Source organism: Lathamus discolor, chromosome 1, assembly GCF_037157495.1.
Source record: "Lathamus discolor isolate bLatDis1 chromosome 1, bLatDis1.hap1, whole genome shotgun sequence".
Lineage (NCBI taxonomy): Eukaryota > Metazoa > Chordata > Aves > Psittaciformes > Psittacidae > Lathamus > Lathamus discolor.
In genome coordinates, this window is record NC_088884.1 from 76,898,718 (window position 1) to 76,923,503 (window position 24,786).

Genomic DNA, 24,786 nt, shown 5'->3' on the forward strand with positions numbered 1-24,786 from the left:
TAACTTAGGACTTGGTGGAAGCAGTACTAACTCTTCTGCAAGCACCAGAAAAAATAGCTCATCTTACAAATTATGAGACAAAGGACTGTTGTGATACGATTCTGAATCTCTCAGAAATATTAAAATCTATCCTTCATAGGCATTCAAACTTTGTTTCTCCCATATTTCTATGGGATTGCCTGTGTGCTGGAAACTACTACCTTACTAATACTAATGTTAATGCTAATGCTAGTGCTATTACTTCTACTATTAATAACAAAAGATGCATTGGGAGTCAATGACTTGGGGCAACTAGTGACTTGGGATTCAGCTGACTGTTACATGATGTACCTCCTTTACAGGCTGGAGCATCTGCAGCTTCTTTCTTATGTTTTAGCGCAGTCCCAGGAGTGACATTTAGATTGTGAGTTTGGAAGCCAACACTGATGTGGCTGCCCCAGGAAATTTGGACCTAAATCTGTGAAAGGACTACCACTGTTTGGCTTCTCAGGTGAAGGTTTGGCTATGCAGATAAAGAGCTCCAACCCAAAGGCTGTGTCCCAGTCTCTGTTGGTCAGAGTGGTCTATGTCCACACTTTCTCAGACAGCTCTCTCTCGAGCTGACTGTCAGTTTTTATTCATCATAGTACCTGCCCGTGGGCTTGCCTTTATCCTGTATAGAAGTCATGTAACCCTGAAATATCATACTTATTTTTTCTGACTTTTGAAGATGAAAGTGCCTGAATTAACTTTAGGGTCATGGTGCAGCCTGCCAAAGCAATGCTACACTGTGCAACCCCAAGGCTATATATTGCACAAGTGTGGTCATGGTAGAAATAAAACATAGTAAGTATGTTTAATGGCACAACAACTGTTGTGATAGTGTCAGAGGACTAGACAGGATAAACAGAGTTAGATTTTATGTAAATTTATCCCCACTGAGCTTTGGGAGCAGGTCCTAGAGGAAACAACATATTGCATTTTACCACAGAGTATTTGGTTCACTCTAAAAAGGTTGTGGGAACACACTAATGCACAGGTAGCAAAAATGAATGACAAAGGAAGCAGGATGTGAAGTGAGCTGGGGTTCTAAGCTACCAAACACTGCAGACACAGTCCCATGATAAAGACCAAGCAGAAGCTAAAAGAGAGGCAATTCTGAGGGGATAACGTGGATCACAGACCTGTGGTAGGTTTCTAATCTACACCTATTTCTGAATGGAATGAACTTGAAAGCTTGATGAGACTAGATCACATTCTCTAGATTCATAAACAGAGAAAATGTATTGTACAGAGCAGCCAGCTATCACAGAGATAAATCTAGACAGGCTGATAAGATACTGCCTTATTTTGATGAAAGTGCTCATCACAAAATTGTACATTCAATGACCCAGTGCAGCACCTCAGTAAACCCAACCATTGTTCTTTTCCTCTTATATACATTAAACATACACACACAAAAAAGCAAACCATCACAACCTGTGTCCATGTTGCATTAACAAGAAGAATCTCAGCAATTCTATATCCCCAGTCTGTTGTAGATGACAGGGCTTGCTGTTAAGCCTTTTAGAAACAGGCTGCAAAACAATGGAATCACCCTGCTCAGAATTTGTGAATGATCCAACCTAAGCTGCAGTGTTGTATGTTAGGAATGGTAATGCAATTTACTTAGGTTAATTAAATAAAAAAGAAGAATCAGAAAGAATAGCATGGCAATAAGTCCACGGCAATATAGTTGTGCTTGAAAAGGAATATTGATTACTGGGGTGTTTCACATTTGTTCTGCACTAATGCACTGAGCACACATTGAAAAGTGACAGCTCTGAAGTAATTACATAGGAATTGTCAGTACATTCATTTGTGTTTGGGTTATTTCACTGCACTGGCATTTCTACAAATTATAGCATGTCACCTTAGATGCACACAGAAGTTAAATCATTTATCCTCCAACTAATCACTAAAACAAGAGCAAAAAGGACCCTTTCCAAGAATTTGGACAAAAGTCTTAGTAAAAATTTGCAATGTTGTAAGATTTGTTGGCGTTATTTTTTTTTTTTATATGAATTGAAACTAAATTAAATTTTCTCCAGTCATCAAGGGTAAAGAGATTACAACTGCAATTTTCTGCAGTGCCCACATTTCTGAGAGGTAAGCACTCAAATCTAGATTGAAATAAGCTCAATTATTTTCCATAGGCCATTAGTCAACTGATACTTTTAACTTGCATTCATGAAGTTAACTATGCTGTCTGAGATTGAACCAGGTGATCTGTAAGAGAAGGATTCATGAGATCCATCAGGTACTAAGTTAAGAACACCTGATTTATCTAGTCACCAGTCAGAGTCTAGAGCACACATTTTATTCAAAGAGTGTTATGAAGTAGTAAGAGACACAGCTGAAGCACTTGCCTGCTGGAAGTGTGCTAATACCTTATTTGAAATTTATGAGTATCCTTAGAGGTAAAACAATCTACTCAGATAATTATTAAGTATCAGGTCGATGCTATTTTAGAGAAAGAGTTGAAAGCTCTGTAAAAGCTGGAGGCTTTATATATATATATATATATATATATATATAATTTACTTATTTATTTATTAACTGCATAGAAAGAGGAAAAAAACACAGGAAAACGAAAAAAGGGAAAGGGCAAAAGGAATAAGCTATCATTTATATGAGCCAGTAACATGTCCTTGCAGCAAAGAAGTCTAATGGTATCCTAAGCTGCATTGAGGAGTATTGCCAGCAGGTTGAGGGAGTGATTCTTCGTCTTTACTTAGCACTTGTGAGGCCACACCTGTAGCGTTGTGTCCAGTCCTGGGCTCCCCAGTAAAGAAAGATGTGGTGAGAGTCTGGCAAAGGGCCACAATCATCCTGATCATTCTGGACAATGAAAGGCTCAGGGAGATCTTACCAATGTATAAAAACACCTGAAGGAAGGGTGCAAAGATGGATCTAGGTCCTTTTCAGTGGTAACTACTGACAGGACCAGAGGCAGTGGGCAGAAAGTGAAACACAGGAAGTTTCTTCTGAACATCAAGGAACACTTTTTTATCGTGAGGGTGACTGGGTGCTGGCACAGGTTGCCCAGGGAGGCTGTGGAGTCTCCATCTTAGAGATATTCAAAAGACATCTGGAAATGGTTCTGGGCTAGTAGCACTATCAGTTTGTGTTTGAACACAGGGGTTGGAGAAGACAACCTCCAGATATCCCTTCCAACCTCAACTATTCAGTGCTACTGTGAAAAGAAATAAAAAGAAAAGGGAAAGGCAAAAAGAAAAAGAAAGTGAAAGGGAAAAAGAAAGGGAAAAGGAAAAGGAAAGAATAAGAACAAGTTACCTGATTCCAGAAGAGTGAAACATAAATATTTGTTTCCTGCTCAAACAGAAATATGAAATACATCATTTCGTAACTTCTTTTTTGCTTTTATACTTAGTTCACTATGAACTTTTGTGATATTTTGAGGTTCTATCAGAATTATAAACCTCTTAATTTGATCAATGACTTATTTTCCCCCCAAACAAAACTGTAGGACTGCTCTTGAGGGTGTTCATAATACCATATTGTTCTTTGCAAGCTGCTTCAAAAGTATAACTATACTGTCTATGTCAATAACTTGGGCTTGCATAACATATCCCTCATACTTAACCTTTCTCAGCTGAACAATAGAAGAGTCTAGAGTGGAACAGATGTCAAGTTTATGATGCTTATGATTCATTACTATAAAAAGAAGTTTCTCAATGACGCATAAATTGCCAATTCTGGACATGCAGCCTACACATTTTATATGATTCTATCTCACCTCTTGGGGATTGGACAAGATGATCTCCAAAGTTCCCTTCCAACCCTAACAATCTTGATGATTTTCTCATTCTTTCTTTTTTCCTTTTTTTTTTTTTAACTCTAGTTAGAGAAGAGTTTCCTACCAAACTCAATCCCTGCTCCTCTCAAGAAATTTAAAACCATGACTCAAACTACTGTTTCAAACACTAAACCTTACAGATATGTTAGATCTTTATTTTATACAGTGAGTATCTTACATCATTATAAACTACATGTTTGAGAAAGCTGCAGCAGTGTTGCAAAAAATCTATATGTCAGCTCACTTATAATTAGAAAGTAAAAGGACAGTTTTCACAATCTTACCTTGCTGACAGTAGCTGAGAAAGATGTAACTGAGTTAAGCTGGCACACATGCTAAAAAGCATGTTCATAATTAAAATCCCATGGTTGTTTCTGAATATAAGGCAGGATTTTAATTCAGCAGTAGATATATCTTCAAATGGATCTAGATTTTTAACTTGCTTCAAAGCTGAGTTTACTTGATTATGCAAATTCTCTCTAGGTCTCTGCCATTTGCAAAATGAGGCTTAAATGTTACATGACACTATCACTGCTCATCTTCCATAACAGCCAATGTAAATTTTATATGTTGTACCGGAGGCATATCTGGATTTCTTCATTAAAGTGTATTTAAGATGACATTTCTTATTGTGTTCTGGGTAGACCTATCAGCACTGTTTGAAAAATTTTTCATTATGTATGGGCCTCTCTGACAAATAACGCAGGAGAAAATGAGGTATTAAAAGACAGGTGAACTGTGTACATTAGAGAATGGAGATCATCAGCTCCAGCTTTGCGTAATGGTACTGACAAGGCTGTAGTTCATTCATTTCCAGATGATTTTGTACCTGATCCAATTCACAATAATTCAAGGGAGCAGATTTTAAGACACAAGTTGACAAACTGGTGTGTATAGCTTTACCTTTTCTACTTGCTTCCAACATCAGCGATTCCACCAGGAGCACCATAGTGAATAATGGACCCAAAAGAAAATGTTATATTTGCTTCTAAATGTTAATAATAGATTGGATGGCATGATCCAGTCCAACAAAGGGAGGCAATTATTTTTGAAAGGATGAAAAAAGGCTCTGATTTGGGCTTTACTATTTGTGAAATACTTTTAATAATTTCTTTCCCTGATGGCCGTCACTACTCGTGTCATTCTCAGTGATCCCTGGGGTATATTTCTGTAACAGTCAATTCTCCTTAAAGGTTATATTTTTTTTCCCTACAGATTGAATTTGATAGTCAATTTTGAGAGCAGTTTAACTCCCCATTAACTGTTGTTAATTTACAAGAGAACTCCTGTGGAAAACAAACAAACAAACAAACAAGTACATAATTTGATGCAACATCAGTTTGGAATACCAAACAAAGCTATTAAGAACAGCACAACTCTTTACAATACCGAACACAGGTGATTTGGGAGAAAAGGCAATCAAGCAAACATCAGAGATATGTTATTCTCTGAGAGACCTAGCATTATTTCCTTCATTTATTAATCTTTCTGTGGGGCTCAGAATCATATTGTGAACCAACTCACACACAAAGACAAATTTAAAGCCAAAGTTAATGTTTTAGAATTTTGATAAGCAGTAAATGGAAAGACATAGTTAATCTTTTCCTCAACTCATCCATTGGGACAGAATTTGAGAGTCTAATGCCTTTCATGTAAAGGAATTACACATAGCAAAGCTAGCCATCTCCTCTAAATGTCCTTTTCCCACTCTGCATTACATGCCAAATCCTGCTGATAACACAGTCTATGAGGACTGGTGAAAAAGAAGCTTGTATTAGGTCCATTTTCGCTCCTGAGATCCACCTTTGCACTCTGTACCTCTTTGTTGTGACCAGCAGTGGTAATGCAAAAGTCATAAAAGGTCTTGTTTTCCCTTCTGTTTTTGAAAAAAAAAAAAAAAAAAGAACAATAACATGGAGAATTCTGAAAACCTATTTTATGTGCACACTTTGTAATTAATGGTCATTTCCATGTTCTGTGGAAAATAGGAATATTTATTCTGTGTCATCATACTTTTAAATATTACATTTAATGTAAAGCCCAAATGACTGATTAGCACCCCATAGTGTGAGACCTCATTGTACATTTAATGTAAAGCCCAAATGACTGATTAGCACCCCATAGTGTGAGACCTCATTGTACAAACAGGGATGACTTTATTTCAATGAGCTTATACTTTAAGTAAAACACTGTGGTTATAAAATTTGCATAGCTATTTATAACTGCATAATTTCTAGGATCTTTGAGAAAATTAATCAAGTTTTACACCTAAGGCTATATTGTGCAAAAAGCCTAAAGAACAATGTGGTGCATACTGCTTAGGTGGACCAGGATTAGCCTGCAGCTGTTAGGGTACATATCATAATTCAGGGAGTCCCTGCTACAAAAAAAAGATGAAAGCAACAAAGGACAGGATATGTTATCTGAAAGTATAGGATCTGATGGTTATGGAACTGAGAAGGCAGGGAAGGGGTTTCAGTGCAATGTATGGAGACAATAAAAAAAATTATTGCCACTTTGGAGGATTTAATCATCTGGCAGCGTCAAAGATGTTTAAGAAATCATCCTGCCAGCAGAACCTAGTGAAACCAAGAAAGTAAGAGGAGGATGAAAGCTCTCCATTAGGACTTTTGTTTTGTTTCATTTGGTTTTGTTTTCAGTTTACTAACAGAAACAAACCCCTCAAATAAGATTTCAAGTTAACCTCAAATATATCTGTCATTCCCATGAAAAATATTTATTGCACTTTCATACTTTTTGGGAGGGAAGTGTGGATGGGTGGTTTTGGGATTCTTTTCTGGTTGAATGTTCTTTTTAATTATTTTTATCTGTACGTTGAAAGAACTATTAATTTAAAATGAAAATTCAGTAAATTTCATTCATTCAAAGTTTTTTAAAAGGAAAGGTTTGCCCTTCTTTAAAAGTTTTTTCTTTCTAAACCTAAAGCTACTCGATAAATTTGTTTTTCTATTTGGATTAATAGCAGTTTCTGTTGACTCATTTCTGTGGGGTAAGCAATCGACAAATCACAGTTTCACCAGCTGAACAGTACCCAGTAGAACCAAATAGCAGGTTTTCTGCTTCAGAAAGACAAATGCCAGTTCTTCCTGTGTTTGCTTTGAACTGCTCCTGCAGCAGGAAGAAACTAGTCAAACTGACTCCTTGAACATCCTTTCTATGCAGATAAATCTCCCTGGGGAGCAAGGCTGAGGTAATGACAAAGCCACTTCTCTCTTCTTTGTCAGATCAGCCCGCAAGGGTCGTGAGTTGACAGGAATGATTTGAAGGATACTTGCAGGTGTCCTAAACAACACTGTTAAAAAAAAAAAAAAAAAAAGCAACACAAAAAAAACACGGAAGTGGTTTAAATTCATCTTTGTTCTCAGCCTTCAGTGCTGTGCTGGGCACAAATGGGCCAAACTACAGAGTCCAGATATCAGTCGTCTGCCAGAAAAATCCCTCTCCAAGCACGGTGCCTTTCTCAAGGGATCATATGTGTTGCATCTGTTGTACTGGGAATGTAGTCCTTTCACTTTGATATGGCATTTGTTTCCACAGTAACCAACTGGGAAATACCTACAGGTAATATAAACTGCAGAGGCAGGACTGCTTCTGAATGAAACGTTTTTTCAAAGTTTCCCCAGGCCTGTCAGCAAACTCTAATCATTTTAATGTTCTTGATTTCCTAAGTGGAAGAGTGATAAACAATTCTGACCTCAATTCAAAATAAAAAGAGAATGAAAAATAAATTGAATTGCTTTTATATAGATATGCACCAAATTGTCAGATACAAGGCAGAATTCAAAGTCTCCAATAAGCCTGAGCTGCTTATTTTCCAGCTCTTATACTATTAAAGGTTGTCCTATCACCTGAGGAGGTACTTTCATACTGAAACTATAAATAAAACCATCATGGTTCACCCTAGGATATGGAATTTTCATAGTAAACAGACTGCTTGCAGTAACGATAACCAGGATGGCAAAACCCCATACTACAAGAAATTACTTATTGCCTGTTTATTTATTACAGTTACATCCTAAGCATTCCCAAGGATTAGAAAAATCAATTACTTAAATATTTAAGGACAAGAGTTACATACAGAGACTTTTTTATCTGCCTTCCACATAATACAATACATATTACCTCAGTCAATCATTTGTGTAAGCACAACAGCTTGCATTTGAATGCAAGTTTCACTGCTGGGGACGTAGCTGCTCTGTGACAGCAATACACTGCTCCAATACAGCAGGAGCCTGCCACAGCCAGGAACAGCGCCCACTTCTGCTAATGATGACTCCTAACACCAACAAGCCTGTCCATTCCTGAACTTCAGAGTTTTTCCTTCTTGAGGAAGCGAAAAAGAAAAGGTCCAAAGTGCACCTAAGCCCTGCCTTGGAAAAATCAAGTCTACATTTAAATTTGTCCTTTCTGGGAACAGCATTTATTTAAATTCTATCTTAGAGGGGAGATTCTCTTGATTGGGAGCCTTAAATGTTTCATACAATAAAAAATCTTTAATGTAAATATTTCCATCAGTTCATTGTTCACATTGTAAACTCACTGTTTTGTTAGATGTTGTGCAAACAGGCACAGATTCTACTAGAAAGAAAGAGTGCTTTGATATGAAATATAGTAAAGGAATGAAAGGTGGAAAAAGGTCATTGCATTAGCACTTGTTTTTTTTTATTTTGGCTATTCCATTTAAGCAATTCCATAGTACTTCATTAAAACACTGAGAAAAGTAAAAAAAAAAAAAAGAAAAAGAAAAAGAAAAAAAACCCTCAAAAAAAGAAAAAAAACCAACAACAACAACAACAAAAAAAAATCCTGGAATACCATTTGTCATTCTAGCCACTAACACTGGTGATTTCAGAGATACAGAAGGTTTTGATAATGGATGTGGAATCTGGGAGAATAACGGTGTATCATAGAGACATTTTACTATTCTGTCCATTTCCCAGTTCGATAAACTCCACAAATAAAATAAGCCTCAAAAGCTCCCTGTGAAGTAGGGTAGCACCATTATTCTAATTTTATGATGAGAAAATGAGACACAGTGGGTTAGATACTGAGTCTGAAGTCACACTAAAACAGTATGGCTCAGCTTCAGAATGAAGCCCACCTAGGTCCTCCTCCTTTCTTTTAATAGCACGGCTGCTCTTGCTTTCTAAAGAAACCTGAATATATTACAGAAATTGCCTTTCTTCTGTCACTGCATGGGCTGCCACAACATGCTGAATGCACACAGAGATGATTCCAGGTTACTGAATCTGTAGCCGTATCATCAGAGTACAGGGATAAGAACGCTTGATGAATACGAGCTGGAAGGTATTTCTTTTGCATGGTCTGTTCATTTCCCTCACAATACTTAATTCTTTCACAAAAATTAGATATATGCAGAAAACAAGTGAGTGGGGCTTTTAACTTTTCTGCTTTTCATCAGCTGTTCTTCCATTCCACTGAGTTTTCACTTACTGCATTTCCAGATTGACTGTGAAAATGTGGGAAGTGCTGAAAAACACAGAACCACATGAAAGTATAGAAGGATGATAAAAAACAAGGAACAACAGAGACACTGGCAGAGCTCACAGAAGTCACTCTCACTGCTTCATAAGTTTGATTTGAATTATTATCATCCCAGAACTCTCAGTGGATGCCAGATTACAAAATTAGGACTACAGCTAATGAGAAAGCAGCCAGAGTGCAATGTTCCATAGTTTCCTTAGGATTTTGTGCTCAGCAAGGTTACAAAGGGGGTGTTCAGAAATAAAATGCTTTATCTTCCTCTTTGGGCTATTAAAAAGACAAGGTCATTGTGATAATAATGAGAACTCAACTTGTGAGACTCAAGGAGAAGCATTTCACAATATAGAAGCATGCTGAACAGAAAATTGTGACAGAAATATCAGTTTGGGGAAAATGGGATGGATATTCTGAGTACTTGGAAGTCATACTCACTGTTCCTAAGGCAAGAGACTCGCAAAAAAGGAAAACAAACAAGAAAAAGCCCACTTTTTTTTTTTTTAAATGTTTTAATAAAAGGTTTATTTGCTTCTTGGACAGTAAATCTAGGACTTATTTTTGTTTTGAATTATAAGGGTTAGCCATTTCTTTCCTATTTTTAAAAGGAGAATAAAAAGAAAAAGTAGTTTGAGCTTCAGTTGTGATGTGACTATAAGGAGCAAATCCTCACCTCATCCACCTGTTTGAGAGAGGGACTAAAGAAAACTCACCCTTCAGGGAATCCTGCTCTAAGGCGCTAAGATTTACAGTTTTACCAACAGAGCTGACCAGTGCTCACTTTCTCTAGACACAGGTGACCTGCAGCCAGTTGGCCTCCCATGCACAGTCAAGTGACATTACTTGTCTCTCTACCCTGTCCAAGTAGTTAGTTTGACTGCTCTTGAATTTTCTCTCTTCATCTGGCTCAAATTTTACTGGAAGGCTGTTGTAAATTCCTTGTGTCTAGCACTTCACATAGTGTATAAGAGCCCTGAAAGATGGAAAATTAGTTAATATTGCTATTCCAGTGAAGCAGTTACAAAGCTATATTTGCAGTAGTGTGCAGATGCCTCAATGTGGGAGGTCTTGTATGTAAACAAGCAGAACACGGCTGGGAGTATGGTATCATACAGGGAGAAAGCATGTATAATAAAGCGCATCAGGCAGGGTTTTTTGTGTTACATCCGTGTCATAGCCTAGGAGACAAGGACAGAAAGAGGCCAAAGTCCTGTGTGTTCTAGAAACTAATGCATACATGCTACCAATCTAAACTCAGTGTTATATACACATGGTATCAAAAGGTAGAGCCTAAATGGAGGTTGCCCACAAGTCCCAAGTGTTCCTGTGACAGAGGCACATCTGGCTAGTCTGCCATATGTGGGATCTTTCCTAAAAGCAAATGGCAAGGCTGGGTGTTTCATGGGGCTGAGCATAAGCTGCCTGCATTGCAAATAGGTAGGCTTTAACCACTCCTGCGGGAAAGTATAGTCTCCCATCCCCACCCTCGGGCATGCCTGAAGCGTGCCTAAAACGTCTGTTAAGCATGGTCTTGCTCTCATTATTTTATGCAATACAGCACAGGCATCTTAAGAGTTTTGAGAGAGACTTACACTATCCACATTATAGCTAGAACAGGCCTTGGCTCTGTGGAGTGTGCAGGTATTTGAGGCTGTCAGGATCCTTTCAAGCAGCAAATTTTTGCCATAGAAAATTTTACAAAATGCTGTCCATGTATAGCTGAAGTCCTGTGCCTTCACTTGTGTTAATGCTATATCACTAATTTAACCACTTTCGTAAAGAGCTGCTGCCCAGAGGTAAAACTGGCAGAACTTGGCTCCTAATGTTCCAATACAAGGTATGTTTTCTCAGGAAAACCTTCTTATCTTTCTCTTAGTCAGTGTGAGAACACCTGTGTGTTGGGTTGGGTAACACTGGGTACAATAAACATGCCGACCGTGACAAAAGCATTTGGGGTGGTGTAAGGGTCTCTGACACTTTGGATAGTCACTTTTCAGGGCTTCAGAAAGCAGTCAGCTATGTCTGGCATTTGACATTGCAGCACAGGAGACAAGCTGCTGCACCACCTCTCAAGCGTGTAAGTTGTGGATATCCCACTGGGGGCATAATGTGGGAATAGCTGAGGGAGTCTCACAAGAGTCGAGGAGGCTTAAGTAGTTGCCTAGGACATGTGCATGCTTCGTGACATTGAGGCAAACTTTGTGTCAATGGCAGAGTACCCACTCTTCCCACAGGGGCCAGGACAGCATTCTGAAACTAGATTTTCTAAGTGAATTTTGGTTAAGCTACCTTGGGGAGCAGGCAGGATCAAAGCAGACCATAAGCCAGGAGGGAGCTGCAAGGAGATAAGACCAGAAGAAGTAATATCTTTATTTATTTATTTTAAACCTGAGTGGCAGTTTTTCCTGCTTGATGTGAAAATATCAATCTAAGTGATAGAGCTAAGGGACAGAATCAAATACGTGAGCTTTAGCTATGTAATAGGGAAACTTAATCCCCAAACTAACCTTACTTTGTCATAAGTGAGTTATATTGTGTTTTGAGTTTACAATGATCAGGGATTATCCTCCAAAATAAATAATAAACTAGCATCCCATATCTATGGCAAAAGTTAGAGTCTTAAGGTACAAATTGGAACCAATGACCTTGAATTCTTTCTCAGAAGTGCAAACAAAACAAAACAAAAATATTGATTGAATCAATAAAGTTACTTTTAGGAAAATTTAAGTAAGAAAGAAGAGAATCAGAGCTGAGATGCTTCATGTTTCTTTTTCAGATATTACACTAGTTTTTCCTCTCTTTTTGTCCTTTCCTAGTTAGCATTTGTAATTTGCATGCAGAGCCAGGTCCATGATAAAATCCCTCCATCACATCCACAGAGTGCACTGCCAGCCTCAGCCAGGGAAATGGATTGAAGGATTCAGTGAGACCTCAGTGTGCTTAAATCCCTGCAAAAGGGAGAGAAAGAAAAGCTGATAAAACAAAATAACGACCACATCCCTCCTGTTAGGTGACAACAGTCACCCTAGGGCTGGAACACTACTATCTAGAATACAAAATACCGGGAGAGTGGTATATCTTCAAGAACGTTTTCGTGATCATAATGAAAATACTAAAAGCACAGTTTCCCTATTTTTATTTTCACACACACATTTTCTTCATGTAAGGGGAAAAATCAAATCATCCTTTTCTGTGACTGAAAGCAACTGATTTACTGCAACTTAACAAGTTACTGCCTTTCAGGCAAGTGCTAATAATTCAATACCTTCATACTCAAAGCTATACTATTTTAAACCACCTCTCAGCTTTCAGTCAAGTTCTAGATATAGGATCTGCAGGAAATATTAGTTTTTCCTCTCTGCCATTGTCTTCCAAACACTTCCTTAATTAATTTTTTGTTGTTGCTGTTGTACAGGTATACTGCAAATTCCAACACATACGTAGTGAAATCAACCATTTAAAACAATGGCAGTGTTAACAAGATGATCCATTTCATTGTCTTATTGAAGCTAATGAACCATTGTGAATTTATTGTGATGGAAAGACAGTGTCTGCTTGCAATTAGACTGACGAGCCAAGTTATTCTCATGAGTGGGTACTTTAAAGTAATTATTTTCATTCCTTCTTGTCAAAAAATAAAATAAAATAAAATAAAATAAAGGCTATATCTATGCACAAATGAGCTTTGATTGCCTGGCATCTGAAAACACATTCTCAAAGCCATGTTCCTAATTATTGTTTTAAGTGAGAAAGAAAATAACCACTGCTTAGGAGCCCTTTGAGTTGACCTTTTGGAGCTTAAAATAGGAACTCAGTTTTAAGTAATTGTAACAGTGTATAGCATCTGTGAGATCACATAAATTTATTTCTAACTGCCAATGTGCAGGAACAGTCTAGCTCAGCCCTGTGGACTTTTTATATCCAGCCATAGCTCTGGGCCTATTTCACTTCAGGCAGCTTTCTTCCATCCGTAGCCACTAACCTCGACTCTTTTATTTGGTTATTTGACTTTTGGCATATGAGATGGTTCTTTAGTATTTTCTTAATGATGTATCATAAGGTGACAGCATCAAATATCCTTCAGTGTTCTGAGATCTTTCAGTGCTTCCCTGACCTTCAGTTATCCTTTCAATAATGTTTTCTGCAGCATCTTAGTAGTCATCATCCTGTGGCCTTTAAATAACAGGCTATCTAGCAGACTTTGGCTATAGGGGTGAAGAATAAGCTATGTCAGACACCCCATGCTATCTCTTAATTACTTTTTTACAGGAATTTATTTTGTAGCTCTGGTGATCTCAGCCCACATTTCAAAGTAATCTGGGCAGGTTTTTAAAATCAAATATTTGTATACTTCTCTATGTCCACTCTTCTCTTGGGTATGCTTTTGCACAGATAAGATGCTTTCTGCAAAGACTTTAACATCCTCATGTACCCTTAGAAAGGGTCACTATTTTCCCATAATGTATTTGCAATGCTAAACAGAATTCCTATGGCAAAACAAGGAAGGAGCATTGTTGATACTACCAGCTTTATTGCTTTCAATATGTTAGCTACCTTTCTGAGAATGACTCTGCCTCACAGGAAATGGAAATTGATTTCTTTTTACATATGTATTTAATTTTTTTGTTTCCTTACTAAGGCAAAGGAACACAATATTTTTCCCTCCAGTGAACACAGAGCTTACTAGCTCTGCTGGATCTTCTTTAGCATGCCCAGAACAATTATTTTCTCTGCATCTTTTGCTTTTATCTCAACTTCATAAGAACAGAAACTATCCAAAATCCTGAGCTGAGGACGAGTCAGGACTTTTTGATCTCTTCTCTTTCCTAGAACAGTTCCATTGTTTTAATTCTAAGCAAATACTTTCTTTTGAACCACATTTTAATCCCCCAAAAGTGCTGTTTGTCATGTGTGCTCCATTGCCTATTGTTCTAACCAATATGTTTTTGTCATTTACATGTTTTTTGTTCATACAAACAAAAAGCCTCCATGCTCCCTTCTGTACTGATTAACTATCTATCATAGACCCAGATTTGGCACCTTTATCTCCACTGAGATACACAGTGAGGCATAGAGAGCAGAATGCTATAAAGTGCTTTCATTATCCACCTCTAATAAAAATTGTTTTGGCCTAAGGGACTCCTTTTGGTTAATCAAATGCTGATTTCTTGTGAAGAATTAACTCTTAGAAGGCTAGAAATCTGAGATATTCACTTCCTTCTCAAAATCCAGTCTCTAAGCAGAAGCTCAGTTAAAATTGACAAATGCAAACCTTGTGGGTGATCTGCTGCTTTCAGCTGGTTTTCATGCACTCACATTAATATTATATCTACAGAGTATAGTACTCAAATGCCACTACTACAATTTCACCTATAACAACCTCTGCCCAAGCTAACAGAAAATTGCTTAAGAACAAATAATCATAAAAAGTAAAGCTGTCTTTTCTAACTGTTTTGTTTTTTTTTTTTTTCTTGGCTGCTATTCTTTATAGTCTGAGAGTGAAACACTGGTTTAGCCTTTCTTATTTCTCCTCCACATTACAAAAGATTTTCATCTCTGGTGGGAGTTTTAAGATATTCACTCAGTATCTTGTTCCCCTCACTCAGAGCCAAGTCATTCTACATTCATTTTATGAGGGGTAACTCATCAGCTCCATATAAGAAAAAACACCAGCTTATGTTGTGGATCAGCTAGTTTAAAAAAGGCTTACTCTAGTTCCCCCGAACAGTGTAATTCTCCACACAGAAGACAAGTTAATATTTTACTACAAATCTGAGTGCTTGTTTCAGAACCCTAGGAAAAATGTATTTACTTAGCAATTATACAATGCATTTTGTCTGCAAAATGATTTGCAAAAAGTTTCTGGAGATGATCTCCAAAAGTGATGTTTAGGCAGGTAAATGAAAGCACAGAGATGAGATGTGCCCTGTCCAGGATGGCACTTAGCCATGTGCAAGCTGATAGAAGATAGGAAAAACTGCTTTGTCCCCAGCATTAAATATCACAAGATGAAGGGGGCATGGACTGGATGACCTTTGAAGGATCCTTCCAACCCAAACTGTTTTATGATTCTATGATGCTCAAGCAGTTTTTTACCCTCAGGTCAGTGAAGTTATCCCACATTTACCATGGGATAAATGTTAAGAGCATTTCTTTTTGCTAGGTTAAATAACCCTCAACTTTGCTCTAGGTTAAATAACCCCTAACTGCTCAGCTATGCCGGTTTGGGGTCCTTATGGTGAAGTGAACTGGGGAATGGATTAAAAACTAACTTTTTTCCTACTTTCTTGGTTTGTTTCACTCCCCTGCCCCAGAAAAATACTTGCACTCTGAGAAAGATTTAGACTAGGAAAATAGCATGCAGTGCTGGCAGACTAGCTGCCACTTTCTCTGAAAGAAACATTTGTCAAACCAGGACATGAGGCTCACTCACAACACACCCAACACAAAAAGGAAACCAGTCCTGATGTTTACTTATTACTAGACAAAACTAAGCATCTCAATGGATTCCAAATAAATTCAGCAATATATGATGGTATGTCCCCAAAATGAAATTTCGGTGTACATGAATGGCTCATCTACTAGAACATGAACAGCTTTCAAATACAGCATATTAATTGCATTTTGGGCTGATACACGTGTGAGATTTGTCTATGTGTTGTTCTTTAAAAGGAAAAAACGAGTGAAGGACTTCTCATTATCCCTATAGTCTTCAGAAACCAGAGGCCTACTGAAAACAAACACAGCAAAAGTGTTGAACTTGGAAGTGAAGGATTGATGTTTTCACCAGATGCTTTCAAGGATAAAGAACAAAAGAGCTTGCTTCTTTCATGTAACCCGTATTCAAGTGCCAGGAGTCCCAGCAGAGATGTTATTCCATCTGTAACACAAGATCTTGCTCTGCAAGGAGCAGAGCATTGCTCAAGCACAAATCATTCATGCAGCATCTCTCACACAGTGTCTGACCTACCAGTTGCCAAGATCTTTACTCAGTAACTGAGAGAAGACAGAAATATACCCAGCCCCCATGTAGGTTTCCTCCCTATAATTTGCCAGAGAACAGATGTGAACTTGTCCTTTTTCTGCCACAACCATCCACACTCAGTCTCTCCCTCCCTTTTCTTGACCCAGAAAAAGATCTTTATACGCATCTTGCTGAAAGCTCCTCTTTTTGCTTACCTTAGACTGCCCAAGAAAACACTTCTTACAATAATGGTAAGAAAATTTCCTGTCCTCTCCATTAAGAAAACCAGCACATCATTAGATGGCTTTGTGTCAATAAAAGCTAGCAGGCCAGCAGTTCTACCCTTGTCATTAGCTGCAAGCACATACTCTTCCAAATAAGCAAAATTAAGTTGAAAACTAAAAGTAAAACCATCTTAAAATACTTTGCCTCTCCAACACTTTAACAATAATAATCTAATTTTACAAATGGCTCATTTATTAACTCATTATATACCAAGTAATGTTGAAATGGCAGTAGTCAAAACTTTTCACTCCAAACAAGGGCAGAGATGAAAGAACACTTTTCCCTTACAATCTGTTCTGAATCCAGCTTGGATCGTTAGCAAGCATTTCCATGGGGTAAAGAAACTTTTTCATGCAGAGAGGAGCCTTATGTTTCGCTGACTTTGGTGTGTCCCAGGGAGATGCCTATGGGATTCCCCACAGGAAGGTATAAGCCATGCTCATATGCAGATTTGCTTCTGTCTATCGGGGGATGAGCTTCTGCTGCAGCTGCTCTTGCATGTGAGATGTGTGGGTCTCTCTTCTCTGTCTCCTAAGTACTATAAAGTTCATAAGTGCTTAATGATCTATCCCTGAAGCCTCTACTCTTCAACAGCATATGCCACAATTTGCCAGTCTTGCCAGAATTTGCCAAGGGGGAGGAATTCAAAAACATGTGGTGGCAAATGCACAGAGACACTATCATTACATGAGCCTTAGTCTCCATAATAAAGCAGGATAACCACTCGAGTGAGGGTTTTTTCTGTATAACTGGAATCCCGAAACAGCATATTCACCTTGGACTCCTGCCTCAGCATATTTCTCAGCCCTCACTATCACGTCAGTATACCCTAAAAAGGGTGCAACATTTAATATTTTATTCTATTTTGGAAGTTCTATTCTGTATTTTCCAAACTCTATTTGTCACAACTTGATTCCATTTTGGATAGTAAAGAAAAAGTCTTCTTTGTCTGGATACAAATGCAGAAATGTGATTTAAAAGTTCATCATCTTGATTTTCTTTTTTATTATTTAAAAAAAAACAACAAAAACAAACAAACAAACAAAACATGCACAATAAAAAAACACAAAACACAAACCAAAAGCCTAGAACAACATTGACTCAGAATTCACAAGTCTATCTGGTTCCAAATTTTTTCTCTTCCATCTAAAAAAAGCAGATACGCCAAAGTGTACTCCTGTTTAAAAGGAGCAACAGAACTTCTCTAACACACTACCAGCGTGTGGCATGCAGTCAATTCCAAGAACTGCAAATGCCTTCAAATCAATTGCTACACCTATACTAGAACTGAAGGAATTTTAGTTTCACAAATTAGAGATCAGAACAACATCAGAAAGAATAATTAAATTATTTTTTTTACCTTATTGAAGGAATTTCAAGAACTTTACAAAACACCAAAGTTTTCCAACATACGTCTTGTACTAAGCCCGAACTATTGAACTGCTTTATGGAAGTCTTACGTAACTGCCAGACTCTCAGTGAATTCTGCAGGTGATGAGAAATTTAGGGTTTTGCTTATCTTGGGGGCCAAATGAAGGATCTCTGGATCCTCTTTGATCAAAGCTTCAGGCATTACATAGCTGTAGAGACTGGACTGTCACACACTGGAGAGGAAAGAATTTTTTTTTCAATCTAAAGTCACCTGAAAAATGGCAAAGAATGGAATAAAAGCTACTGCACACCTGATGTAACCTATGCAGGAAAGTATGCATATCTTGTGTGGAATTGCAGATGTCTCTTCCTGCAGAAGCAACAGTAAGAAAAGTTACACATCTCACAACCCCACCCCCAAATGGACACAACATTGTACAAACAAAAAGCGCTGTGTTGGTAAATGACATTTGAAAAACCACAGCAGCAGGTGACAGTACGTTGCTGCGGAGATTAATTACTTCTCATGCTTCCAGAAAGTCCATTAAGAAATCTAATCTACAAAATGGGCTCTCCTACACACATTACTTGACCATTAACATTCTGAGAGCATTTAGCACATTTAGCAATTAGGCAACATGGGTGATAGCATGTGCAAATCTTGTGAATTAGTGGGATTTCAGTAACATTTTCACATTGAAGAAGAAACATCATAGCAACAAGAGGTGCAGCAAGCAGTACCTTTGCACAGTCTAGCCAGTAAACTTGGCAACAGTGAAAAAAAAAAAAAAACACCACTGAATCTAGGCAATTTCTTGTTTTCCTTTGCCACTCTTCTTTTTCCTCTTTGCCATTTTCCTTTTCCATCATATTGATTTGCATTTTTCCCTCTCTGTTGACTTATCCTCTATTTCTGCCACTATTTATTCTGCCCTTAACTTACTTTTCATCTTTTTTGTTGTGTTTAATAGCACTATGTTAATCAGCATTACTTGTCATTGCTCATGTCTCCTGTAGAGTCCTTTGCCATCACTTGTGTTTGGAGAATTTTGTTCCTTTCTCCTTCTGGGACTTTAATCCTGAAATTTTTCTCTCTGCATACTCAGACTTATCTGAATTACATTCCATGGGTGGGTTTTTCATCCTGTGGTATACCAAAGGAATACAACGGGACCTTTTTATCATCAGAGAAAGCTAAAAGAGTATAGGAATATGTTTCTGATAAAGAATTTTCCTTCGAAGTATTCTCTCTCTTGATTCACGCTCTCCCTATATTTTTGGTTCCACCCCATCTCCTGTGCAGCATTTATAAGGGTGTCTGATCTGGCCCTTTTCTCCAGGCCTTTAGCATATGCTGGCATTTAACTTGATATTGATAGCACATCCCTGGCACGTCTCTAGCACAATTATACATGACAAAGTGCATTAAGGATTTTTATTTTGGGCAGCTGAGCCTCCACAACTCTTTGTGATTTGGCACCTCTTTGAAGCTTGTCAACTAGGCTACCAATTATGGTGACGGTGGAGTTTGTGATGTATACATAACATCTGCCCAGAGAAAAATAGAAAGTCACCAGCAAATTTCTTGCAGTCTGTAGCAATAAAAATCTAAATGGGTTTTAATCAGAACATCCATATCATGGACTTGATTTAAGGATATCAAAATGAAAGTTTATTACCCCCTGTTAATATCCAGTGAATATACTTTCCTTCAGTGCTAAGGCTTTTGAATTGTTTTTTCATCCTTATTTTATTTTCTCTCCCTTACCTGTTTCATTTCTAATTCAATGTTCACCTGGTTCATAAAGCACATCTTTCACTCCATTTTCCTCCCTTTCTATTCTCTGGCACCCCTCTTCACACACTGGTGATTTAATTGAAAATGAAACAAATGGAATTAAGGGGGAGAACTTATGCAGACTGGAGATATTCAGCTCTAGACTTCACAATCCATTATTGCAGATGATTCAGAAGTAATGTAGTTTATCCTACTGCAGTGTTTAGTGTGGATGAGATAGCCATCGATTCTTAGCAAATGGCATTACTGAAAGGGCAATAAGCATATGGAACAGGTTACAGGAGAGAATATCAAAGCAAAGTGAGATTAGTCATAGTATAATAGAATCATAGATGTTAGAGATGGGAAACACCTATGTAATTCCTCAAATCCTTCTAACTTGCCAAGCTTAAACTGCTTCCACTCTAAAACACAGTTTCAAATTCTTTGTTGACACTAACTTTAGAGGTCCTGGTAGGCATTCAACTCCTACTTTTCAGAGGTCACTCTTTGCTCCTACGAAGACTTCCTCTGCACATAGTTGTGCTTAGGATTGCCCTGACCATGTGTAGGACCTTGCACTTGGCCCTGTTGAACTTCATGAGTTTTGCACTGGCCCACCTCTTGAACCTGTCAAGGTCCATCTGGATGGCATTGCTTCCCTCCAGCATGTCAACTAATGGATACTTCAGATGCATTTGATGCAGTCCAGAACGCCAACCATATGCTGGTTGCATCAAAAGGAGGAGAGTGACCAACAGTTTGAGGGAGGTGATTCTTCCCCTCTACCCCACTCTTGTGAGACTCCACCTGCAGTACTGCATTCAGCTCTGGGGCCCCAACACAGGAAGGACATGGACTTGCTTGAGCAAGTAGAGAGGAGGGTCACAAAGATGATATAAGGGCTGGAACACCTCTCCTATGGAGACAGTTTGGGAGAGTTTGGCTTGTCCAGCCTGGAGAAGAAAAGGCTCTGGGAACATTTCATAGCAGACTTACAGTACTTAAAGGGGGCCTACAAGAAATCTGGGGAGGGACTATTTTACAAGGGTATGTAATGATAGGATAAGGGGGGAACAGCTTTAAATTGAAAGAGGGGAGATTTAGATTAGACACTAGGAGGAAATTCTTTGCTGTGGGGGTGGTGAGACACTGGCACAGATTGCCCAGGGAAGTTGTGGCTGCCTCATCCTTGGCAGTGTTGGCCAGGTTGGATGGGGCTTGGAGCACCCTGGTCTAGTGGAAGGTGTCCCGGACCATGGCAGGGGGGTTGGAACAAGATGATATTTAAGGTCTATTCCAAACCTAATTATTCTATGATTCTGTGTGATGGCACTGATTTGATTGCCCTGGCAGAGACATCAGCAGTGATTATCAAACCACTGCATTACAGCCTGCAAACAGCAGATTGTGGAGTCAGCAGAAAGAGCTGTCCAAGTTGCTGGAGATCTTGAACACGATGCGGCATCCATTAATAGTGACATACCAGTAGAAGGAAATGTGGCTGCTTTTTTAGGGACCCAATTATGGTCCCATTAGGCATACTTAATATGGTAGAAATGCTTTTGAGAATTTGAAAGATGCTGGAACAGCAGAAACTCAGGAAAGAATCTGAAAGTTTCGCCTCTGGGTAAGCACGAAGAGCTAGTTGTAAATGGTAAGGAAGTCAAGAAAGTAAAATAAGCAGCAAGGAAGACACAGCGTGCAACTCCTTGTCTGTAATATATCTACAGGAGAAAACCCAGGGAAAAGGCTCATTAGAATAGGGTAAACCTTGTCCTCCATGTAATGAAAAAGAAAAGGGGAAAATAACAACTGATTATTATAGCAAACTATCAAACATTTTCCTTTCCAAAGGGTCCAGCAAGACTTTCTTATACGGAAAAACGTCACATACATTTTTTAAAACTACAAGGCTGTATGCTGCACTAATCTTAAAAGACTAGCAGAAAGAAAGATGGAAGCTGGAATAAGACTGTAGTAAAGATATCTTATGGAGTGTCACATTCTTCAGTAACCTCTTTCTTCAGTCACTCTTCCTTCAGTAAATCTTTTGCATTCTAGTGGTTTTTCAGTACTGAGAGAGTTGTGTGTGAAATAAGCACATTCTAACAATACAAATCCATACTTTTGCTTTTCTTAACAGCTGAAAGACTGCTGCACTGTCTGATCCAAGTGTTCCAGAAAATTAGTTTTCAGACTATAAGACTACTAAACTGCAGGTGTCAGTGTCCCACCTTGTGGATTAATTCTGAAATCTTGTTGTATGAGATCAGATAGATGCTTAACCTTGATGTCTACTTGAGATACAATTGTGGAATTACCAGAAGTGATTTACTGGTCTGAGAGCAGAAATCAATTTCCATCATTTACATACAAGAGAGATTTTAGTGATGCATTACTTCAGAAAGTGCACAAGGTTGCCTCCATATTTGAATATATTCAAAACCTGGGTGGACACAGCCCATGGCAACCACTTTGGTTCACTATGTTTTGGGCAAGTGTCTTGGGCTAGAGACCTCCAGAGTGATATGCCATCTCAACAATTAAGTGAAGAAGAACAGCATTTACCTTCACTTGGTGTTATGTTTGTGGTGAATGCCTTGACACATTAATGATGGATATTTACAATGTTAGTGAGTACTAAAGACAGAATATGAGTGCTTTGGCAAGAGGCAGTATTAGAGTTACTTTGTTTAACTGTATGGGGTGGGGCCTAATCCTTTGGATAAAAATCAGGATCTCATAAATTAAGTTGTTGTCAGTGTTTTGCCAGTCTCCAAGTTTGTTGCAGAAAAATAGGGGGTTGGTTGTTAATTAATAATGTGATTTTATTTCCTTATGTGTTTGTTGGGACTTTTTGCTTAGGTTTTCTGTCAAAATGAAGTTCCAAGTCAGAAGACATATTCATGAGTAGACCGTGTAGGAAATTCCCCATAATACGTTGGGATTTAGAGATTTCTGTAGTGTCATACTGCTGCTCTACCTGACAAATAATTGGGTTTTATGTAATTTATTTGGTCCTAGCTACTGTTCTATTCAGTGCACACAACAATATTTTATTATGGAATATTTAAACCCCAAAAATATTTACCCTATGATACCTGTAAGGTAAATGTTGCTTTATAAATTGGAATATTTGTCACTCCATGGAGTTGTTTACCCTTCCCTAGAAGTATTTATGCAGTACAATGAGTGAGTATTTGCTCTTCAATTTAATCAGCAAATATTTGTAGGCCACCATCTTTTATGCCCACCACCTGCTCTCAAGACATCACACTGCCAAATTGTTCTATTTCTCAGTTTCTTTTTATTTTTTATTATAAGTTGTTTGCTTCAAGATTTTCTGTGTCTTTTCCGGAGCTCCCTCCTTCCCATTCATCACCACATTTCTGGGAGCACAACATCAAGAAACAGGGTCAGGTTTCCATATGTCTGTGGCAGAGAAACAACAGAGGATGACTTACTTAGCTCTCTGTTCTTTGGCCACTCACCTCTGTGTTTGCATAGCATAAACCCATCAGCCAGCTCTATTTTGTAGACACAGTACATTACAGACTCAGGTGCAATTTGCTATCCGACACCCCCCCATGTCTTTTCTTGCACTATGAGATTGTAAGTTATCCCTCTAACCGAATAGCTGCTAAAAGCTATTTTTATATTCAGATTTTTATTTTATGTTATTTAAAATCTCTCATTTCATTACCACTTTTCAAGTAGAGTAGAATAAGCTGTATAAGCTGTTCTACTTCATTAAGGATACTTTTTTTTGTTTGTTTCATCTATATTTTAAAAACAATATTCTTTTAGTTCTCCAAGATTCTTAACATTCTTGTACATCCCAAGTACTTTCTAAAAAATTCAGGTAATACAACAAGAATTACTGTAAGCATAACGCACCCCACCCCCCCACCGCCCCCGCCCCAGTGATTATATTTTATTTTTAAATCACATTAATGAAAACCTCAACATCTGCCAAGCTGGAGCACTGAGACCCTTGATAGAGTCCCTTTTGCCCCTGAAAATATTATTCTAGAGTATCAAAAAATGAGAAGTCTTATAAGCTGAAGGATTCATTTTGGTTTTCTGCTGCCTTAGGAGAAAAAGAAACTCTCTTCTGCTCTGTATGTTGTTGATCTGAGTCACATAAGGATGTTTTTGCTACACAGGCAGTGTTTTTAAGTCCAGATCAATTCTAATTTTAACAGAAAAGTCTTGCATCAAGCTCCTCAGTTTCTGTTGGTGCTTAACATCACAGCTGATACGGGATTGCCAGTTCAGGAAATCTTTGCCATTTGATGGGAAAAGCACTCGTGTGTGCAAAACAATGGCAGGACTTGCCACTTTTCACAATTCACCAGAAGCACCCTCAGACTACAAACCAGCCCAAGGTGCTCTATATTTCCTACTAATCAAACATTTCACAGGAAATACAGGATTTCTCTTTTTTTTTTTTTTCTGTCCAAAGTATTTTTTCTCTTTTTTTTCTTTTTTTTTTTTCCTTTTAATTTAACCAAGGTCCCACTGAATGCAGTATATATATATGCATGAGAGATTAAAGGATACTTCTGAGCTCCTGTTGCATCATGCAGAGGTCTGTGCAGAACCATGTTTCTTAGCTGACAAGCACCCAAGAGGAAATTCCTCTTCTCCAAGAGAGGAGAAAAAAGGAGACAAGGCTGCACTCTTTCAGATATCTTTGTAGGACTCTGCAATTTACAGCCTTCACTGCAAAGGTTGCAGGCAGTCATTTATGTTCTGCTAACTAGGAGGCTTTTTTATGACAGCAACAATAGAGAGGTAAAAAACTGGCCAAAACACGGCTAGAGCTGACTAAAGTTGGGGAGCAATTCAACACAGACAGCATAACCATTCTTCTCTGTCTCATGCAAAAAACAGGGTTTTAACTGGTCCTAGCTAGTAATATGCTCTGCACCAATCTCGAAATCCACCTTGCTTTTCTATTCTGACTATTGATAAATACCTGAGTAATACTGTACTGAACAAATACAAATATCCTAAAGTGACATT